Source organism: Balaenoptera physalus (assembly GCF_965194825.1).
Source record: "Balaenoptera physalus genome assembly, chromosome: 6".
Classification (NCBI taxonomy): Eukaryota; Metazoa; Chordata; class Mammalia; order Artiodactyla; family Balaenopteridae; genus Balaenoptera; species Balaenoptera physalus.
Genome location: NC_138885.1, coordinates 64,048,267 through 64,073,249, shown reverse-complemented (window position 1 = coordinate 64,073,249; position 24,983 = coordinate 64,048,267). Strand labels below are relative to the sequence as shown.

Here is a 24,983-nt window from a genome sequence, read left to right as displayed (position 1 = left end):
ACTTACTGGAAAGTTATTTTAAGGGTCACGGTAGCACTGAAGGTAACTGTTATGTCAGCCAAGCCATTGGCAATGTCCAGGGAACAAGGATGGTCCTAGAAAATGGGACATGAGCCTGCCTCAGTGGATTCATTCATTTAATAAGTTAATCATTCAGGCATTTATTTCCCCTTCTCTCTATTTCAGGCACTGTGCTAGGCCTATAACTCCAGAGATAATTAAGACACTATCCTTCCTTCCATGAGTTCATAATCTAGTAGGGAAAGCAGATACATAAATGTACTGTTCCAGAGCATAAGAAACATTATAAGAGATATAAATCCTAAGTAGAGCTAGAGGCAGCTCCTAGTCGCCAACCATCCTGAACTCCCATGGAAGGTTATCTTGCTTGAGATTTTATCCTAGAGTTCTAGTCCTTTTGTGTAAGGATTTGCCTCTCTTGTTAAAAAGAAAATAGTCCTTGGGGAGAACCATATTATTCTCACTTCCTCCCATCTAAGACCAACCGTACCAGGGGTATGATCTGGCTGGTCTCTGGGGAGGGCCGTATCCTCAAATTCCCCTCCCCATTCCCGTCACAGGACCCAATATTTCACTGTCTGAGATTCACTCATTTGGATTACTCTTTAGCCACCTGGGACCTGATTTGGAAATAAAACAAATTACCCCTGGAATGATTCTAATTCTCTGGAAGAAAATTCACAGAGAACAAGCCCTGAAATATATATGGCATATATTTATATCAACACATATACAAATACACACATTTATAAGCCTTCATCAAAATTCTATCACCTCTCCAAATAGTATTTTTAGGACATGATTATCATAATTATTATTTGCTCACCTAATCATTTTTCCTTCATATATTTGTGTCTTTGGTCTCATGATGGCACCTGTGAAAGGCTAGATTTCCTTGTTAAAAGTATGCTCACAAGCTATTCCTCTAGTATTGCTGCTGTGCTAATCATGAACAGCGATTAAATATCTTGCGAGCAATTGTAACATTCGTCAAACTGATAATGGCAAGAAACAAAGTGGAGCCTTTCAGTGTTTTACCAAATGTGCTAATTCCTTATTACGTTATATCATTCTGGAAACTCTTTCTATACACAAACCAAGCTGAAATGTGCTCTTTGTTACAAGGATAAAAGAACAAGTTTAAGCTGCTTGCCACCCTGGGGATAATCACAATCACATTAAAATGCAGCTCAATGGCTCATCTTTTGTCTTTCCCCTCTATCAGTCAGTAAATTAATTCCTTTATAGACGTCAATATTCTATTTTTGTAAAAAGTGCCTTTTTTCAATTACTTCCAGAGAAAAGCAGAGTTACTATGGCAATCTCTGAATTTTGCACTCTGCAGCTTTAGACTACCACTGTTTTATAAATGGAAAGCTATAATTTAGCTCAATTCCTTTTGCAAGGTGTAAGGAGAAAAACCACACGTTCTTAACTGTCTGTGGCAACAATGTGGGAGGGGGAATGGGGAATGAATCTTTTCCTAAGGTGAATTTTTATATCCCAGCACCCAGTGAGGGCCTCAGTCATGAAGAATGCCAAATAAGTTTGTTGAAGATGAAGAAGTAGTTGTGTATTCCCCCCGGGACTCCCTCCTATTAATAATCCTACTCAACATGCGAAGGAGACCAATTGGTGCAAAGGTTTTGCACTCCTTTGGGCTATGAAGAGTGGTCTCATGTCCCATGAAGACCCCGATACCTCCCCATTACAGCCCTCTGCTCAGTTGTGTAACCTCCTTTTAATCCCACACAATGCTATCCTGCAGCTTCCCAATACCTGGATAACAAGAATCTTCTATAATAGGTCTGCTTTAATGTGGAGACATCTAAATAATTCATACTGGAAAGCCCATTCAAACACCCTTCTTATTGTATACCATGTGGGTACAGATGTACCATTAGCCACCAGTGGTTACACAGATGGATAAGTAACATCTTAGCAACTTACATTTCAACTTCAATTTCTACATGGACTGTCCTTTACAGATCTCTTCTGCTTTAGACCAACTTCTTCTTTTTGCCACTCCTTACTCTTTCAGCTACTCCTCAGACTGGAAGGACAAAAGAAGTACCCAACCCACACACAGTCCAGTGCTCTGCTCCTCAGAGTAGAAGCTTAGAAATGGGAATAGGGCCGAAATTCTACATGGAAAGATAGGGTCTGCCACCCACAAGGAAAGACTTCCCACCTTTGGAGGGCCTCTAACAAGTCTTCTTAACCTGGGGCCATGGATGAGCTTCTGAGCATGCACAATCTCTCAAACTCACAGGAAACATGTTATAAATTTTCTAGGCAGAAGGTTATATGAATTTCAAGAGGCTCCTATGACCTCAGGACCCCCGAAATGGGTGAAGCCCATTGGCTTAGCAGAGGTGGGCTTCAGATAGAGACTTGGAGTAGACGGCCAGCATTTTTTGGAATAAAATCTCCAACATACTGAGAAAAAAGAGCTCTCAACAGGGCATTCTATTCGCAGCTAAGTTATTTTTCAAAACTGAAGATGTCTTATAATAAAGACAAATACAAGCCACAGACTTAGAGAACATATTTACAATACATAAAACAATAAAGAATTAGTATCCATAATCTATAAGACGTTCCCAAAAATTAATAAAGACAAATAAAAACCTCTGAAATGCAAGTTGCTAATACCTGTTTAAATTGAAGATGTGCATATCCAACAACATAGCTTTTCTACTTCTCGGTATGTCCTCCAGACAAATCCTCACTGTACATGTACACAGGAAGACAATTACAATATTGTTTGTAATAACAATGTAGGCACCCATCAATAAGAATGTGGATAGATAAGAAATCATCTCACACCACAGGGCCCACAACGCAAAGGGGATGAGAAACCACTTCACACCACAAGGCCCACATCAAAAGGGGATGAGAAACCACCTCACACAAAAGGGCACACATCACAAAATTGCAGGAGAAACTACCTCACACCAAAGAGCCCCCATCAAAAAAGAGATGAGAAACCACCTCATACCAAAGAGCGCACATCATTAAGGGGACGAGAAACCACCTCACACCACAGGCCCCACATCACAAAGGACATGAGAAACCACCTCACACCAAAGATCCTTCATCACAAAGGGGATGAGACAACACCTCACAACACAGGCCACACATCACAAAGGGGATAAGAAACCACCTCACACCACAGGGGGCACATCACAAAGTGGATGAGAAACCACCTCACACCACAGGGCCAACATCACAAAGAGGATAAGAAACCACCTCACATAAAAGTGCCCACATCACAAGGGGGATGAGAAACCACCTCACACCAGAGAGGGCATATCACAAAGTGGATAAGAAACTACCTCACACCACAGGGCTCACATCACAAAGGGGATGAGAAAGCACTTCACACCACAGGGGCCACATCACAAAGTGGATGAGAAACCACCTCAGACAAAAGGGGCAACACAACAAAGGGTATGAGAAACCACCTCACACCACAGGGCCCACATCCCAAAAAGGATGAGAAACCACCTCACACCACAAGGCCAACGTAACAAAGAGGATAAGAAACCACCTCACATAAAAGGGCCCACATCACAAAGGGGATGAGAAACTACCTCACACCACAGAGGGCACATCACAAAGTGGATAAGAAACTACCTCACACCACAGGGCTCACATCACAGAGGGGATGAGAAACCACCTCACACAAAAGGGGCAACACGACAAAGGGTATGAGAAACCACATCACACCACAGGGCCCACATCCCAAAAAGGATGAGAAACCACCTCACACCACAAGGCCAACGTAACAAAGAAGAAAAGAAACCACCTCACACCAAAGCGCTTCCATTACAAAGCGGATGACACACCACCTCACACCAAAGGGGCCACGTCACAAAGGAGATGAGAAACCACCTCACAACAAAGAGGCCACATCACAAAGGGGATGAGAAACCACCTCACAACACAGGGCCCACATCACAAAGGGGATGAGAAACCACCTCACATAAAAGGGCCCACATCACAAGGGGGATAAAAACCATCTCACAACAAGGGGGCCACATCACAAATTGGATGAGAAACTACCTCACACCACAGGGCTCACATCACAAAGGGGATGAGAAACCACCTCACACCACAGGGGCCACATCACAAAGTGGATAAGAAACCACCTCACACCACAGGGCCAACATCACAAAGTGGATGAGAAACCACCTCACACGAAAGTGGCAACACGACAAAGGCGATGAGAAACCACCTCACACCAAAGGGGCCATATCACAAAGGGGATGAGAAACCACGTCACACCACAGGGCCCACATCCCGAAGGGGATGAGAAACCACCTCACACCACAAGGCCAAAGTAACCACCTCACACCAAAGCGCTCTCATTACAAAGGGGATGAGACAACACCTCACACCAAAGAGGCCACATCAAAAAGGGGATGAGAAAGCACCTCACACCAAAGGGGCCACGTCACAAAGGGGATAGGAAACTACCTAACACCAAAGGGGCCACATCACAATGCGGATGAGAAACCACCTCACACCAAAGAAACCCCATCACAAAAAGGGATGACAAAACACCTCACACCATAGGGCCCACATCACAAAAGGGGTGAGAAACCAAGTGACACCAAGGGGCCAACATCACAAAGAGTATGAGTAACCACATCACACTACAGGCCCCACATCACAAAGGAGATGAGAAACGACCTCACAACACAGGGCCATCATCACAAAGGGGATGAGAAACCACCTCACACCAAACAGCCCCCATCACAAAGCGGATGAGAAACCATCTCACACTAAAGGGAGCACATCACAAACGGGATGAGAAAATAATTCACACCACAGGCCCCACATCATAAACGGGATGAGAAACCACCTCAAACCACAGGGCCCACATCACAAAGAGGAAGAGAAACCTCTTCAGAGTAAAAAGGGCCACATCACAAAGGGGAAGAGAAACCACGCCACAGCACAGGGCCCACATCCAAAGGGGATGAGAAACCACTTCACAAAACAAGGCCCACATCACAGAGTAGATTAGAAACCACTTCATGCCACAGGGCAAGCATCACAAAGGGGATGACAAGCCACCTCAAACCAACGGGGCCACATAACAAAGGGGATGAGAAACCACCTCACATCAAAGGGTGTTCATCACAAAGGGGATGAGAAACCACCTCACACCAATGGGGCCACATCACAAAGGGGATGAGAAACCACCTCACACCAAAGGGGCCACGTCACAAAGGGGATAGGAAACTACCTCACACCAAAGAGGCCACATCACAATGGAGATGACAAGCCACCTCAAACCAACGGGGCCACATCACAAAGGGGGTGAGAAACCACCTCACACGAAAGGGGCAACACGACAAAGGGGATGAGAAACCACCTCACACCAAACGGGCTACATCACAAAGGAGATGAGAAACCACGTCACACCACAGGGCCCACATCCCAAAGGGGATGAGAAACCACCTCACACCACAAGGCCAACGTAACAAAGAGGATAAGCAACCACCTCACACCAAAGGGGCCACATCACAAAGGTGATTAGAAAACACCTCACACCAAAATAGGAAGAGAAAACACCTCACACCACAGGGCCCACATCACAAAGTGGATGAGAAATCACCTCACACCACAGAGCCCACAACAAAAAGGGGATGAGAAACAACCTCACAAGACAGGGCCCACATCACAAAGGGGATGAGAAACCACCTCACACCAAAGGGCCTTCATCACACAGGTGATGAGACACCACCTCACACCACATGGCACACATCACAAAGGGCATGAGAAACCACCTCACACCACAGAGCCCATACCAAAAAGGAGATGAGAAACCATCTCACACCACACAGCCCACATCACAAGGGGGATGAGAAACCACCTCACAACCAATAGCCCCCATTAGAAAGGGGATGAGAAATCACCTCAGACCACAGGGCGCACATCACAAAGGGGATGAGGAACCACCTCAAACCAAAGTGGCCACATCACAAAGGGGATGAGAAACCACCTCACACCAAAGGGGCCACATCACAAAGCGGATTGGAAACCACCTCACACCACAGGGCCAACATCACAAAGGGGATGAGAAACCACTTCACACCAAACGGGCCACATCACAAAGGGGATAAGAAACCACCTCACCCCAAATGGGCCACATCACTCAGGGGATGAGAAACCACTCCATATGAAAAAGCTTGTAACACAAAGGGGATGAGAAACCACCTCACACCATACGGCCCACATCACAAAGGGGATGAGAAACTACCTCACACAAAACAGCCCCCATCACAAAAGGGATGAGCAACCACCTCCACCCCAGGGCTCACATCACTAAGGGGATGACAACCCACATCACACCACAGGGTACACATCACAAAGGGGATGAAAAACCACCTCACACCACAGGGCCCACATCACAAAGGGGATGAGAAACCACCTCAAACCACAGGGCCCACATCACAAAAGGGATGAGAAAACACCTCACACCACAGGGCACACATCACAAAGGGGATGAGAATCCACCTTACACCACAGGGCACACATCACAAAGCGGATGAGAAACCACCTCACACCAAAGGGCGCACAACACAAATGGGATCAGAAAGCACCTCACACCACAGGGCCCACATCACAAAGGTAATGAGAAAGCACCTAACACCACAGGGACTACATCACAAAGGGGATGAGAAACCACCTCGCATCAAAGGGCCAACATCACAAATGGGATGAGAAACCACCTCACACCACAAGACCAAAGTAACCACCTCACACCAAAGCGCTTTCATTACAAAAGGGATGAGACAACACCTCACACCAAAGGGGTCACATCAAAAAGGGGATGAGAAAGCACCTCACACCAAAGGGGCCACGTCACAAAGGGGATAGGAAACTACCTAACACCAAAGGGGCTACATTACAATGCGGATGAGAAACCACCTCACACCAAAGAAACCACATCACAAAGGGGATGACAAAACACCTCACACCATAGGGCCCACATCACAAAAGGGGTGAGAAACCAAGTGACACCAAAGGGCCAACATCACAAAGAGTATGAGTAACCACATCACACTACAGGCCCCACATCACAAAGGAGATGAGAAACGACCTCACAACACAGGGCCATCATCACAAAGGGGATGAGAAACCACCTCACACCAAACAGCCCCCATCACAAAGGGGATGAGAAACCATCTCACACTAAAGGGAGCACATCACAAACGGGATGAGAAAATACTTCACACCACAGGCCCCACATCATAAACGGGATGAGAAACCACCTCAAACCACAGGGCCCACATCACAAAGAGGATGAGAAACCTCTTCAGAGCAAATGGGCCAAATCACAAAGGGGAAGAGAAACCACGTCACACCACAGGGCCCACATCCAAAGGGGATGAGAAACCACTTCACAACACAAGGGCCACATCACAGAGTGGATGAGAAACCACCTCATGCCACAGGGCAAGCATCACAAAGGGGATGACAAGCCACCTAAAACCAACGGGGCCACATAACAAAGAGGATGAGAAACCACCTCACACCACAGGGTACACATCACAAATCGGATGAGAAACCGCCTCACACCTCAGGGCGCACATCTAAGAGGAGATGAAAAACCACCTCACACCACAGGGCCCACATCACAAAGGGGACACGAAACCAGCTCACACCAAAGAGCCCCCATCACAAAGGGGATGAACAACCACCTCACACACGGGGGCCCACATCACAAAGGGGATGACAACCCACCTCACAACAGAGGCCCCACATCACACATACGGGATGAGGAAAGACGTCACACCACAGGGACCACATTACAAAGGGGATGAGAAACTACCTCACACCAATGAGGCCCCATCACAAAGGGGATGAGAAACCACCTCATACCACAGGCCCCACTTCACAAAGGGAATGAGAAACCACATCACACCAAAGGGGCCACATCACAAAGGGGATGAGAAACCACCTCACAGAAAAGGGCCCACATCACAAAACAGATGAGAAACTGCTTCACACCAACGAGACCTCATCACAAAAGGGATGAGAAACCACCTCACACCAAAGAGCCCCCATCACAAAGGAAATGAGGAACGACATCACACCACAGGGCCCCATTACAAAGGGGAGGAGAAACAAACTCACACCAAAGGGCCTTTGTCACACAGAGGATGACACACCACCTCACAGCACAGGGCTCGCATCACAGAGGGGATGAGAAACCACCTCACACCACAGGACCCACATCACAAAGGGGATGAGACAGCACCTCACACCAGAGAGCCCACATCACAAAGGGGATGAGAAACCACTTCACACCAAATAGCCCCCATCACTAAGGGGATGAAAAACCACCTAACACCACAGGGCCCACATCACAAAGGGGATAAGAAACCACCTCACACCACAGGGGCCACATCACAAAGGAGATGAGAAACCCCCTCACACCAAAGAGAACCCATCACAAAGGGGATGAGGAACGACATCACACGACAGGGCCTCATGACAAAGGGGATGAGAAAGCACCTCACACCACAGGGCCCACATCAGAAAGTGGATGAGAAAGCACCTCATACCACACAGCCCCGATCACAAGGGGGATGAGGAACGACATCACACCACAGGGCCTCATCACAAAGGGGATGAGAAAGCACCTCATACCAAACAGCCCCCATCACAATGGGGATGAGGAACGACATCACACCACAGGGCCTCATGACTAAGGGAATGAGAAAACACCTCACACCAAAGGGCACACATCACAAATGGGAACAGAAACCACCTCACACCACAGGGCCCACATCACAAAGGAGATGAGAAACCACCTCACACCACAGGGGCCAAATCACAAAGAGATGAGAAACCACCTCACACCAAAGGGGCCACATCACAAAGGGGATGAGAAACCACCTCACACCATAGTGCCCACATCATAAAGGAGATGAGAAACCACCTCACACAAAACAGCCACCATCACAAAGGGGATGAGCAACCACCTCCACCCCAGGACTCACATCACAAGGGAGATGACAACCCACCTCACACCACAGGGTACACATCACAAAGGGGATGAAAAACCACCTCACACCACAGGGCCACATCACAAAGGGGATGAGAAACCACTTCACACGAAAGGGGCCACATCCCTAAGGGGATGAGAAACCACCTCACATCAAAGGGCCTTCATCACAAAGGGGATGAGAAACCACCTCACACAAAAAGAACCACATCACAATGGCGATAGAAACCACCTAACACCACAGGGCCCACATCACAAAGGGTATGAGAAAGCACCTCATACCAAACAGCCCCCATCACAAGGGGGATGAGGAATGATATCCTACCACAGGGCCTCATCACAAAGGGGATGAAAAACCACCTCACACCAAAGGGAGCACATCACAAATGTGATCAGAAAGCACCTCACACCACACGGCGCACATCACAAAGGTGATTAGAAACCACGTCGCATTAAAGGGCCCACATCACAAAGGATATGAGAAACCAGCTCACACTATACGGCCCACATCACAAAGGGGATGAGAAACCACCTCACACCAAAAGGCTTTCATCAAAATGGGGATGAGACACAACCTCACACCAAAGTGGCCACATCACAAAGGGGTTGAGAAACCACCTCACACCACAGGGCCACATCACAAAGAGGATGAGAAACCAGCTCACACCGTACGGCCCACATCACAAAGGGGATGAGAAACCACCTCACACCAAAGGGCTTTCATCAAAATGGGGATGAGACACAACCTCACACCAAAGTGGCCACATCACAAAGGGGTTGAGAAACCACCTCACACCACAGGGTACACATCACAAAGCGGATGAGAAACCACCTCACACCTCAGGGCGCACATCAAAAAGGAGATGAGAAACCACCTCACACCACAGGGCCCACATCACAAAGGGGACGAGAAACCAGCTCACACCAAGGAGCCCCCATCACAAAGGGGATGAACAACCACCTCACACCAGAGGGGCCACATCACAAAGGGGATGAGAAACCCCGTCACACCAAATAGCCCCCATCACTAAGGGGATGAAAAACCACCTCACACCACAGGGCCACATCACAAAGGTGATGAGAAACCACCTCGCATGAAAGGGAACACATCACAAAGGGGATGAGAAACCACCTCACACCACAGGGCCACATCACAAAGAGGATGAGAAAGCACCACATACCAAACAGCCCCCATCAAAAGGGGGATGAGGAACAACATCACACTACAGGGCCTCATCACAAAGGGGATGAAAAACCACCTCACACCAAAGGGTGCACATTATAAATAGGATCAGAAAGCACCTCACACCACAGGGCCCACATCACAAAGGGGATGAGAAACCACCTCACATCAAAGGGCCTACATCACAAATGGGATGAGAAACCACCTCACAGCAAAGGGGCCACATCACAAAGGGGATGAGAAACCACCTCACACAAAAAGAACCACATCACAAAGGGGATGAGAAACCACCTAGCACCACAGGACCCACATCACAAAGGGGTTGAGAAAACACCTCACACCACAGGGCACACATCACAAAGGGGATGAGAATCCACCTTACACCACAGGGCCCACATCACAAAGGGATGAGAAACCACATCACAAAGGGATGAGAAACCACCTCACACCAAAGGGGCCACATCACAAAGGGGATGAGAAACCACCTCACATCAAAGGGGCTTCATCACAAAGGGGATGAGAAACCACCTCACACCAAAGGGCGCACATCACAAATGGGATCAGAAAGCACCTCACACCACACGACCCACATCTCAAAGGTGATGAGAAACCACCTCGTATGAAAGGGGACACATCACAACGGGGATGAGAAACCACCTCATAGCAAAGGGCTTTCATCAAAATGGGGATGAAACACAACCTCACACCAAAGTGGCCACATCACAAAGGGGTGGAGAAACCACCTCACACCACAGGGCCACATCACAAAGAGGATGAGAAAGCAGCTCACACCATACGGCCGACATCACAAAGGGGATGAGAAACCAACTCACACTAAAGGGCTTTCATCAAAATGGGGATGAGACACAACCTCACACCAAAGTGGCCACATCACAAAGGGGTTGAGAAACCACCTCACACCACAGGGTACACATCACAAAGCGGATGAGAAACCACCTCACACCTCAGGGCGGACATCAAAAAGAAGATGAGAAACCACCTCACACTACAGGGCCCACATCACAAAGGGGACGAGAAACCAGCTCACACCAAAGAGCCCCCATCACAAAGGGGATGAACAACCACCTCACACCCGGGGGCCCACATCACAAAGGGGATGACAACCCACCTCACAACACAGGCCCCACATCACACAGGGGATGAGGAAAGACGTCACACCACAGGGCCCACATTACAAAGGGGATGAGAAACTACCTCACACCAATGAGGCCCCATCACAAAGGGGATGAGAAACCACCTCACACCAAAGTGGCCCCATCACAAAAGGGATGAGAAACCACCTCACACCAAAGAGCCCCCATCATTAAGGGGATGAGAAACCACATCACACCAAAGGGGCAACATCACAAAGGGGTTGAGAAAGCACCTCATACCAAACAGCCCCCATCACAAGGGGGATGAGGAACGACATCACACCACAGGGCCTCATCACAAAGGGGATGAGAAACCACCTCACACCACAGGGCACACATCACAAAAGGGATGAGAAACCACCTCACACCACAGGCCACACATCGCAAAGCGGTTGAGAATCCACCTCACACCACAGGGTACACATCACAAAGCGGATGAGAAACCACTTCACACCACAGGGCACACATCACAAAAGGGATGAGAAACAACCTCACACCACAGGCCACACATCGCAAAGCGGTTGAGAATCCACCTCACACCACAGGGCCCACATCACAAAAGGGATGAGGAACGACATTACACCATAGGGCCTTATCACAAAGGGGATGAGAAACCACCTCACAAGAAAGGGCGCAAACCACAAAGCAGATGAAAAACCACCGCACACCACAGGGCCCACATCACAAAGGGGATGAGAAAGCACCTCATACCAAACAGCCCCCGTCACAAGGGGGATGAGGAACAACATCACACCACAGGGCGTCATTACAAAGTGGATGATAAAGCACCTCATACCAAACAGCCCCCATCACAAGGGTGATGAGGAACGACATCACACCACAGGGCCTCATCACAAAGGGGATGAAAAACCACCTCACACCAAAGGACGCACATCACAAATAGGATCAAAAAGCACCTCACACCACATGGCCCACATCACAAAGGTGATGAGAAAACACCTAACACCACAGGCCCCCCTCACAAAGGGGATGAGAAACCACCTCGCATCGAAGGGCCCACATCCCAAATGGGATGAGAAACCAGCTCACACCAAAGGGGCCACATCACAAAGGGGATGAGAAACCACCTCACACAAAAAGAACCACATCACAAAGGCGATAAGAAATCACCTAACACCACAGGGCCCACAATACAAAGGGGATGAGAAACCACCTAGCACCAAAGGACCCACATCACAAAGGGGATAATAAACCACCTCACACCAAAGGGGCCACAACACAAAGGGGTTGAGAAACCACCTCACACCACAGGGCACACATCACAAAGGGGATGAGAAAACACCTCACACCACAGGGCCCACATCACAAAGGAGATGAGAAACCACCTCACACCACAGGGCCCACATCACAAAGGGGATGAGGAAGGACATCACACCATAGGGCCTTGTCACAAAGGGGATGTAAAACCACCTCACAACAAACGGCGCACATAACAAAGCGGATGAGAAACCACCTCACACCACAGGGCCCACATCACAAAGGGGATGAGAAAGCAGCTCATACCAAACAGCCCCCATCACAAGGGGGATGAGGAACGACATTACACCACAAGGCCTCATGACAAAGGGGATGAGAAAACACCTCACACCAAAGGGCACACATCACTAATGGGATCAGAAACCACCTCACACCACAGGGCCCACATCACAAAGGAGATGAGAAACCACCTCACAACAAAGTGGCCACATCACAAAGGGGTTGAGAAAGCACCTCATACCAAACAGCCCCCATCACAAGGGGGATGAGGAACGATATCACACCACAGGGCCTCAACACAAAGGGGATAAAAAACGACCTCACACAAAAGGGGACACATCACAAATGGGAACAGAAAGCACCTCACACCACAAGGCCCACATCAGAAAGGTCATGAGAAACCACCTCACACCACAGTGCCCACATCACAAAGGGGATAAGAAACCACCTCACACCAGAGGGCCCACGTTACAAAGGGAATGAGAAACCACCTGACACCACAGGGCACACATCACAGAGGGGATGAGACACCAACTCACACCAAAGAGCCCCATCACAAAGGGGATGAGCAACCACCTTAAACCACAGGGCCCACATCACAAAGGAGGTGAGAAACCACCTCACACCAAAGGGGCCACATCACAAAGGGGATGAGAAACCACCTGACACAACAGGTCACATATCAAAAAGGGGATGAGAAACCCCTTCACACCAAAGAGCCCCCATCACAAAGGAGATGAGCAACCACCTCACACCACAGGGCCCACATCACAAAGTGGGTGAGAATCCACCTTACACCACAGGGCCCACATCACAAAGGGGATGAGAAAGCACCTCATACCAAACAGCCCCCATCACAAGGGGATGAGGAGCAACACCACACCACAGGGCCTCATCACAAAGGGGATGAGAAACCACCTCACACAAAAAGAACCACATCACAAAGGAGATAAGAAACCACCTAACACCACAGGGCCCACAATACAAAGGGGAAGAGAAACCACCTAGCACCAAAGGACCCACATCACAAAGGGGAAAATAAACCACCTCACACCAAAGGGGTCAAAACACAAACGGGTTGAGAAACCACCTCACACCACAGGGCACACATCACAAAGGGGATGAGAAAACACCTCACACCACAGGGCACACATCACAAAGGGGATGAGAATCCACCTTACACCACAGGGCCTACATCACAAAGGAGATGAGAAACCACCTCACACCACAGGCCCCACATCACACAAGGGTTGAGGAAAGACGTCACACCATAGGGCCCACATTACAAAGGGGATGAGAAATTACCTCACACCAATGAGGCCCCATCACAAAGGGAATGAGAAACCACCTCATACCACAGGCCCCACTTCACAAAGGGGATGAGAAACAACCTCACACCAAAGGGGCCACATCACAAAGGGGTTGAGAAAGCACCTCATACCAAACTGCCCCCATCACAAGGGGGATGAGGAACGACATCACACCACAGGGCCTCATCAAAAAGGGGATGAGAAAGCACCTCATAGCAAACAGCCCCCATCACAAGGGGGATGAGGAACAACATCACACCACAGGTCCTCATTACAAAGTGGATGATAAAGCTCCTCATACCAAACAGCCCCCATCACAAGGGTGATGAGGAACGACATCACACCACAGGGCCTCATCACAAAGGGGATGAAAAACCACCTCACACCAAAGGGCGCACATCACAAATGGGATCAAAAAGCACCTCACACCACATGGCCCACATCACAAAGGTGATGAGAAAACACCTAACACCACAGGGCCCACAATACAAAGGGGATGAGAAACCACCTAGCACCAAAGGACCCACATCACAAAGGGGATAATAAACCACCTCACACCAAAGGGGCCACAACACAAAGGGGTTGAGAAACCACCTCACACCACAGGGCACACATCACAAAGGGGATGAGAAAACACCTCACACCACAGGGCCCACATCACAAAGGAGATGAGAAACCACCTCACACCACAGGGCCCACATCACAAAGGGGATGAGGAACGACATCACACCATAGGGCCTTATCACAAAGGGGATGAGAAAGCACCTCATAGCAAACAGCCCCCATCACAAGGGGGATGAGGAACGACATCACACCACAGGGCCTCATCACAAAGGGGATGAAAAACGACCTCACACAAAAAGGGGCACATCACAAATGGGATCAGAAAGCACCTCACACCACACGGCCCACATCACAAAGGTCATGAGAAACCACCTCACACCACAGTGCCCACATCACAAAGGGGATAAGAAACCACCCCACACCAGAGGGCCCACATCACAAAGGGAATGAGAAACCACCTGACACCACAGGGCACACATCACAGAGGGGATGAGACACCACCTCACACCAAAGAGCCCAATCATAAAGGGGATGAGCAACCACCTAAAACAACAGGGCCCACATCACAAAGGAGGTGAGAAACCACCTCACACCAAAGGGGCCACATCACAAAGGGGATGAGAAACCACCTGACACAATAGGTCACATATCAAAAAGGGGATGAGAAACCCCTTCACACCAAAGAGCCCCCATCACAAAGGGGATGAGCAACCACCTCACACCACAGGGCCCACATCACAAAGAGGATGAGAAACCACCTCACACCACAGGGCCCACATCACAAAGGGGATGAGAATCCACGTTACACCACAGGGCCCACATCACAAAGGAGATGAGAAACCACCTCACACCACAGGGCCCACATCACAAAAGGGATGAGGAACGACATCACACCATAGGGCCTTATCACAAAGGGGATGAGAAACCACCTCACAACAAAGGGCGCAAATCACAAAGCGGATGAGAAACCACCTCACACCACAGGGCCCACATCATGAAGGGGATGAGAAAGCACCTCATACCAAACAGCCCCCATCACATGGGTGATGAGGAACGACATCACACCACAGGGCCTCATCACAAAGGGGATGAAAAACCACCTCACACCAAAGGACGCACATCACAAATAGGATCAAAAAGCACCTCACACCACATGGCCCACATCACAAAGGTGATGAGAAAACACCTAACACCACAGGCCCCCCTCACAAAGGGGATGAGAAACCACCTCGCATCGAAGGGCCCACATCCCAAATGGGATGAGAAACCAGCTCACACCAAAGGGGCCACATCACAAAGGGGATGAGAAACCACCTCACACAAAAAGAACCACATCACAAAGGCGATAAGAAATCACCTAACACCACAGGGCCCACAATACAAAGGGGATGAGAAACCACCTAGCACCAAAGGACCCACATCACAAAGGGGATAATAAACCACCTCACACCAAAGGGGCCACAACACAAAGGGGTTGAGAAACCACCTCACACCACAGGGCACACATCACAAAGGGGATGAGAAAACACCTCACACCACAGGGCCCACATCACAAAGGAGATGAGAAACCACCTCACACCACAGGGCCCACATCACAAAGGGGATGAGGAACGACATCACACCATAGGGCCTTGTCACAAAGGGGATGTAAAACCACCTCACAACAAACGGCGCACATAACAAAGCGGATGAGAAACCACCTCACACCACAGGGCCCACATCACAAAGGGGATGAGAAAGCAGCTCATACCAAACAGCCCCCATCACAAAGGGGATGAGGAACGACATCACACCACAAGGCCTCATGACAAAGGGGATGAGAAAACACCTCACACCAAAGGGCACACATCACTAATGGGATCAGAAACCACCTCACACCACAGGGCCCACATCACAAAGGAGATGAGAAACCACCTCACAACAAAGTGGCCACATCACAAAGGGGTTGAGAAAGCACCTCATACCAAACAGCCCCCATCACAAGGGGGATGAGGAACGATATCACACCACAGGGCCTCAACACAAAGGGGATAAAAAACGACCTCACACAAAAGGGGACACATCACAAATGGGAACAGAAAGCACCTCACACCACAAGGCCCACATCAGAAAGGTCATGAGAAACCACCTCACACCACAGTGCCCACATCACAAAGGGGATAAGAAACCACCTCACACCAGAGGGCCCACATTACAAAGGGAATGAGAAACCACCTGACACCACAGGGCACACATCACAGAGGGGATGAGACACCAACTCACACCAAAGAGCCCCATCACAAAGGGGATGAGCAACCACCTTAAACCACAGGGCCCACATCACAAAGGAGGTGAGAAACCACCTCACACCAAAGGGGCCACATCACAAAGGGGATGAGAAACCACCTGACACAACAGGTCACATATCAAAAAGGGGATGAGAAACCCCTTCACACCAAAGAGCCCCCATCACAAAGGAGATGAGCAACCACCTCACACCACAGGGCCCACATCACAAAGTGGGTGAGAATCCACCTTACACCACAGGGCCCACATCACAAAGGAGATGAGAAACCACCTCACACCACAGGGCCCACATCACAAAGGGGATGAGGAACGACATCACACCATAGGGCCTTATTACAAAGGGGATGAGAAACCACCTCACAACAAAGGGTGCAAATCACAAAGCGGATGAGAAACCACCTCACACCACAGGGCCCACATCACGAAGGGGATGAGGAAGCACCTCATACCAAACAGCCCCCATCACAAGGGGATGAGGAGCAACATCACACCACAGGGCCTCATCACAAAGGGGATGAGAAACCACCTCAAACAAAAAGAACCACATCACAAAGGAGATAAGAAACCACCTAACACCACAGGGCCCACAATACAAAGGGGAAGAGAAACCACCTAGCACCAAAGGACCCACATCACAAAGGGGAAAATAAACCAACTCACACCAAAGGGGTCAAAACACAAACGGGTTGAGAAACCACCTCACACCACAGGGCACACATCACAAAGGGGATGAGAAAACACCTCACACCACAGGGCACACATCACAAAGGGGATGAGAATCCACCTTACACCACAGGGCCTACATCACAAAGGAGATGAGAAACCACCTCACACCACAGGGCCCACATCACAAAGGGGATGAGGAACGACATCACACCATAGGGCCTTATCAGAAAGGGGATGAGAAACCACCTCACAACAAACGGCTCACAGCACAAAGCGGATGAGAAAGCACCTCACACCACAGGGCCCACATCACAAAGGGGATGAGAAAGCAGCTCATACCAAACAGCCCCCATCACAAGGGGGATGAGGAACGACATCACACCACAGGGCCTCATGACAAAGGGGATGAGAAAACACCTCACACCAAAGGGCACACATCACAAATGGGATCAGAAACCACCTAACACCACAGGGCCCACATCACAAAGGAGATGAGAAACCACCTCACAACAAAGGGGCCACATCATAAAGGGATGAAAAAGCACCTCACACCAAAGGGAACACATCACAAAGGGATGAAAAACCACCTCACACCAAAGGGGCCACATCACAAAGGGGATGAGAAACCACCTCACACCACAGGTCCCACATCACAAACGGGATGAGAAACCACCTCACACCACAGAGCCACATCACAAAGGGGATGAGGAACCACCTAACACCACAGGTCACACATCACAAAGGAGATGAGAAACCACCTCACACCACAGGGCCCACATCACAAAAGGGATGAGGAACGACATCACACCATAGGGCCTTCTCACAAAGGGGATGAGAAACCACCTCACAACAAAGGGCGCAAATCACAAAGCGGATGAGAAACCACCTCACACCACAGGGCCCACATCACGAAGGGGATGAGAAAGCACCTCATACCAAACAGCCCCCATCACAAGAGGGATGAGGAACAACATCACACCACAGGGCCTCATTACAAAGTGGATGATAAAGCTCCTCATACCAAACAGCCCCCATCACAAGGGTGATGAGGAACGACATCAGACCACAGGGCCTCATCACAAAGCGGATGAAAAACCACCTCACACCAAAGGGCGCACATCACAAATGGGATCAAAAAGCACCTCACAACACATGGCCCACATCACAAAGGTGATGAGAAAACACCTAACACCACAGGGCCCACATCACAAAGGGGATGAGAAACCACCTCGCATCTAAGGGCCCACATCCCAAATGGGATGAGAAACCACCTCACACCAAAGGGGCCACATCACAAAGGGGATGAGAAACCACCTCACACAAAAAGAACCACATCACAAAGGCGATAAGAAACCACCTAACACCACAGGGCCCACAATACAAAGGGGATGAGAAACCCCCTAGCACCAAAGGACCCACATCACAAAGGGGATAATAAACCACCTCACACCAAAGGGGCCACAACAAAAAGGGGTTGAGAAACCACCTCACACCACAGGGCACACATCACAAAGGGGATGAGAAAACACCTCACACCACAGGGCCCACATCACAAAGGAGATGAGAAACCACCTCACACCACAGGGCCCACATCACAAAGGGGATGAGAATCCACGTTACACCACAGGGCCCACATCACAAAGGAGATGAGAAACCACCTCACACCACAGGTCCCACATCACAAAAGGGATGAGGAACGACATCACACCATAGGGCCTTATCACAAAGGGGTTGAGAAACCACCTCACAACAAAGGGCGCAAATCACAAAGCGGATGAGAAACCACCTCACACCACAGGGCCCACATCATGAAGGGGATGAGAAAGCACCTCATACCAAACAGCCCCCATCACAAGGGGGATGAGGAACAACATCACACCACAGGGCCTCAGTACAAAGTGGATGATAAAGCACCACATACCAAACAGCCCCCATCACAAGGGTGATGAGGAACGACATCACACCACAGGGCCTCATCACAAAGGGGATGAAAAACCACCTCACACCAAAGGACTCACATCACAAATGGGATCAAAAAGCACCTCACACCACATGGCCCACATCACAAAGGTGATGAGAAAACACCTAACACCACAGGCCCCCCTCACAAAGGGGATGAGAAACCACCTCGCATCGAAGGGCCCACATCCCAAATGGGATGAGAAACCAGCTCACACCAAAGGGGCCACATCACAAAGGGGATGAGAAACCACCTCACACAAAAAGAACCACATCACAAAGGCGATAAGAAATCACCTAACACCACAGGGCCCACAATACAAAGGGGATGAGAAACCACCTAGCACCAAAGGACCCACATCACAAAGGGGATAATAAACCACCTCACACCAAAGGGGCCACAACACAAAGGGGTTGAGAAACCACCTCACACCACAGGGCACACATCACAAAGGGGATGAGAAAACACCTCACACCACAGGGCCCACATCACAAAGGAGATGAGAAACCACCTCACACCACAGGGCCCACATCACAAAGGGGATGAGGAACGACATCACACCATAGGGCCTTGTCACAAAGGGGATGTAAAACCACCTCACAACAAACGGCGCACATAACAAAGCGGATGAGAAACCACCTCCCACCACAGGGCCCACATCACAAAGGGGATGAGAAAGCAGCTCATACCAAACAGCCCCCATCACAAGGGGGATGAGGAACGACATCACACCACAAGGCCTCATGACAAAGGGGATGAGAAAACACCTCACACCAAAGGGCACACATCACTAATGGGATCAGAAACCACCTCACACCACAGGGCCCCCATCACAAAGGAGATGAGAAACCACCTCACAACAAAGTGGCCGCATCAAAAAGGGGTTGAGAAAGCACCTCATACCAAACAGCCCCCATCACAAGGGGGATGAGGAACGATATCACACCACAGGGCCTCAACACAAAGGGGATAAAAAACAACCTCACACAAAAGGGGACACATCACAAATGGGAACAGAAAGCACCTCACACCACAAGGCCCACATCAGAAAGGTCATGAGAAACCACCTCACACCACAGTGCCCACATGACAAAGGGGATAAGAAACCACCACACACCACAGGGCCCACATCACGAAGGGGATGAGAAAGCACCTCATACCAAACAGCCCCCATCACAAGAGGGATGAGGAACAACATCACACCACAGGGCCTCATTACAAAGTGGATGATAAAGCTCCTCATACCAAACAGCCCCCATCACAAGGGTGATGAGGAACGACATCAGACCACAGGGCCTCATCACAAAGCGGATGAAAAACCACCTCACACCAAAGGGCGCACATCACAAATGGGATCAAAAAGCACCTCACACCACATGGCCCACATCACAAAGGTGATGAGAAAACACCTAACACCACAGGGCCCACATCACAAAGGGGATGAGAAACCACCTCGCATCTAAGGGCCCACATCCCAAATGGGATGAGAAACCACCTCACACCAAAGGGGCCACATCACAAAGGGGATGAGAAACCACCTCACACAAAAAGAACCACATCACAAAGGCGATAAGAAACCACCTAACACCACAGGGCCCACAATACAAAGGGGATGAGAAACCCCCTAGCACCAAAGGACCCACATCACAAAGGGGATAATAAACCACCTCACACCAAAGGGGCCACAACACAAAGGGGTTGAGAAACCACCTCACACCACAGGGCACACATCACAAAGGGGATGAGAAACCACCTCACACCACAGGGCACACATCACAAAAGGGATGAGGAACGACATCACACCATAGGGCCTTATCACAAAGGGGTTGAGAAACCACCTCACAACAAAGGGCGCAAATCACAAAGCGGATGAGAAACCACCTCACACCACAGGGCCCACATCATGAAGGGGATGAGAAAGCACCTCATACCAAACAGCCCCCATCACAAGGGGGATGAGGAACAACATCACACCACAGGGCCTCAGTACAAAGTGGATGATAAAGCACCACATACCAAACAGCCCCCATCACAAGGGTGATGAGGAACGACATCACACCACAGGGCCTCATCACAAAGGGGATGAAAAACCACCTCACACCAAAGGACTCACATCACAAATGGGATCAAAAAGCACCTCACACCACATGGCCCACATCACAAAGGTGATGAGAAAACACCTAACACCACAGGCCCCCCTCACAAAGGGGATGAGAAACCACCTCGCATCGAAGGGCCCACATCCCAAATGGGATGAGAAACCAGCTCACACCAAAGGGGCCACATCACAAAGGGGATGAGAAACCACCTCACACAAAAAGAACCACATCACAAAGGCGATAAGAAATCACCTAACACCACAGGGCCCACAATACAAAGGGGATGAGAAACCACCTAGCACCAAAGGACCCACATCACAAAGGGGATAATAAACCACCTCACACCAAAGGGGCCACAACACAAAGGGGTTGAGAAACCACCTCACACCACAGGGCACACATCACAAAGGGGATGAGAAAACACCTCACACCACAGGGCCCACATCACAAAGGAGATGAGAAACCACCTCACACCACAGGGCCCACATCACAAAGGGGATGAGGAACGACATCACACCATAGGGCCTTGTCACAAAGGGGATGTAAAACCACCTCACAACAAACGGCGCACATAACAAAGCGGATGAGAAACCACCTCCCACCACAGGGCCCACATCACAAAGGGGATGAGAAAGCAGCTCATACCAAACAGCCCCCATCACAAGGGGGATGAGGAACGACATCACACCACAAGGCCTCATGACAAAGGGGATGAGAAAACACCTCACACCAAAGGGCACACATCACTAATGGGATCAGAAACCACCTCACACCACAGGGCCCACATCACAAAGGAGATGAGAAACCACCTCACAACAAAGTGGCCACATCACAAAGGGGTTGAGAAAGCACCTCATACCAAACAGCCCCCATCACAAGGGGGATGAGGAACGATATCACACCACAGGGCCTCAACACAAAGGGGATAAAAAACGACCTCACACAAAAGGGGACACATCACAAATGGGAACAGAAAGCACCTCACACCACAAGGCCCACATCAGAAAGGTCATGAGAAACCACCTCACACCACAGTGCCCACATCACAAAGGGGATAAGAAACCACCACACACCAGAGGTCCCACATTACAAAGGGAATGAGAAACCACCTGACACCACAGGGCACACATCACAGAGGGGATGAGACACCAACTCACACCAAAGAGCCCCATCACAAAGGGGATGAGCAACCACCTTAAACCACAGGGCCCACATCACAAAGGAGGTGAGAAACCACCTCACACCAAAGGGGCCACATCACAAAGGGGATGAGAAACCACCTCACAACAAAGGGCGCAAATCACAAAGCGGATGAGAAACCACCTCACACCACAGGGCCCACATCATGAAGGGGATGAGAAAGCACCTCATACCAAACAGCCCCCATCACAAGGGGGATGAGGAACAACATCACACCACAGGGCCTCATTACAAAGTGGATGATAAAGCACCTCATACCAAACAGCCCCCATCACAAGGGTGATGAGGAACGACATCACACCACAGGGCCTCATCACAAAGGGGATGAAAAACCACCTCACACCAAAGGACGCACATCACAAATAGGATCAAAAAGCACCTCACACCACATGGCCCACATCACAAAGGTGATGAGAAAACACCTAACACCACAGGCCCCCCTCACAAAGGGGATGAGAAACCACCTCGCATCGAAGGGCCCACATCCCAAATGGGATGAGAAACCAGCTCACACCAAAGGGGCCACATCACAAAGGGGATGAGAAACAACCTCACACAAAAAGAACCACATCACAAAGGCGATAAGAAATCACCTAACACCACAGGGCCCACAATACAAAGGGGATGAGAAACCACCTAGCACCAAAGGACCCACATCACAAAGGGGATAATAAACCACCTCACACCAAAGGGGCCACAACACAAAGGGGTTGAGAAACCACCTCACACCACAGGGCACACATCACAAAGGGGATGAGAAAACACCTCACACCACAGGGCCCACATCACAAAGGAGATGAGAAACCACCTCACACCACAGGGCCCACATCACAAAGGGGATGAGGAAGGACATCACACCATAGGGCCTTGTCACAAAGGGGATGTAAAACCACCTCACAACAAACGGCGCACATCACAAAGGGGATGAGAAAACACCTCACACCACAGGGCCCACATCACAAAGGAGATGAGAAAGCACCTCACACCACAGGGCCCACATCACAAGGGGGATGAGGAAGGACATCACAGCATAGGGCCTTGTCACAAAGGGGATGTAAAACCACCTCACAACAAACGGCGCACATAACAAAGCGGATGAGAAACCACCTCACACCACAGGGCCCACATCACAAAGGGGATGAGAAAGCAGCTCATACCAAACAGCCCCCATCACAAGGGGGATGAGGAACGACATCACACCACAAGGCCTCATGACAAAGGGGATGAAAAACCACCTCACACCAAGGGCGCACATCACAAATGGGATCAAAAAACACCTCACACCACATGGCCCACATCACAAAGGTGATGAGAAAACACCTAACACCACAGGGCCCACATCACAAAGGGGATGAGAAACCACCTCGCATCTAAGGGCCCACATCCCAAATGGGATGAGAAACCACCTCACACAAAAAGAACCACATCACAAAGGCGATAAGAAATCACCTAACACCACAGGGCCCACAATACAAAGGGGATGAGAAACCAACTAGCACCAAAGGACCCACATCACAAAGGGGATAATAAACCACCTCACACCAAAGGGGCCACAACACAAAGGGGTTGAGAAACCACCTCACACCACAGGGCACACATCACAAAGGGGATGAGAAAACACCTCACACCACAGGGCCCACATCACAAAGGAGATGAGAAACCACCTCACACCACAGGGCCCACATCACAAAGGGGATGAGGAAGGACATCACACCATAGGGCCTTGTCACAAAGGGGATGTAAAACCACCTCACAACAAACGGCGCACATAACAAAGCGGATGAGAAACCACCTCACACCACAGGGCCCACATCACAAAGGGGATGAGACACCAACTCACACCAAAGAGCCCCATCACAAAGGGGATGAGCAACCACCTTAAACCACAGGGCCCACATAACAAAGGAGGTGAGAAACCACCTCACACCAAAGGGGCCACATCACAAAGGGGATGAGAAACCACCTCACAACAAAGGGCGCAAATCACAAAGCGGATGAGAAACCACCTCACACCA

At 49.7% G+C, this 24,983-nt stretch overlaps 1 protein-coding gene across 1 annotated transcript in view; it reads right to left on the bottom strand.

Moving 5' to 3' along the window:
• The window catches only part of MYO3B (myosin IIIB), a 638,187-nt gene that overhangs the window by 358,458 nt on the left and 254,746 nt on the right, over positions 1 to 24,983 (bottom strand). The window lies entirely within an intron of this gene.